Source organism: Nestor notabilis, unplaced genomic scaffold (genome assembly GCF_000696875.1).
Source record: "Nestor notabilis isolate BGI_N333 unplaced genomic scaffold, ASM69687v1 scaffold8790, whole genome shotgun sequence".
In the NCBI taxonomy this organism is placed as follows: domain Eukaryota; kingdom Metazoa; phylum Chordata; class Aves; order Psittaciformes; family Psittacidae; genus Nestor; species Nestor notabilis.
This window is the reverse complement of record NW_009912494.1, coordinates 164,704-165,039: the sequence shown is the minus strand read 5'-3', so window position 1 is coordinate 165,039 and position 336 is coordinate 164,704. Positions and strand designations below refer to the sequence as shown.

General features: G+C 58.9%; 1 protein-coding gene across 1 annotated transcript in view; it reads right to left on the bottom strand.

The window, feature by feature from the left end:
* The window catches only part of CACNA2D2 (calcium channel, voltage-dependent, alpha 2/delta subunit 2), a gene marked incomplete at its 3' end in the record, with an annotated part of 173,142 nt that overhangs the window by 31,343 nt on the left and 141,463 nt on the right, over window positions 1-336 (bottom strand). The gene's annotated exons all lie outside the window — the stretch shown is intronic.

Genomic DNA, 336 nt, shown 5'->3' with positions numbered 1-336 from the left:
TGAGCGCTATCACCGCCAGAATTACAAAGTCAAATGCAATCATTAAACCCGCATCTTCCCTCTCCCAGCCCAGATTGCTCCTTCCCCCAGAATCAGCTCCCACCGCATCTGCTGGCTGGCGCACAGGAGGAGGAGCCACTGCTGCCGTCACCCTGTGTGGGACCTCAGCACAAGCCCACTGCCAGAGATGGTGTGTGGGGGGTGAAAGTCTCCCCAGCCCCCAAACCCTCAGCGCTGAGCCGCCAGCTCCACCTTCACCTCCTGCCTCCTTCCAGCCTGTGCAGGCAGAGGCGAGGCTGGAAATGAGCTCAAAATCGCTTCATTTGCTCTCGTTAG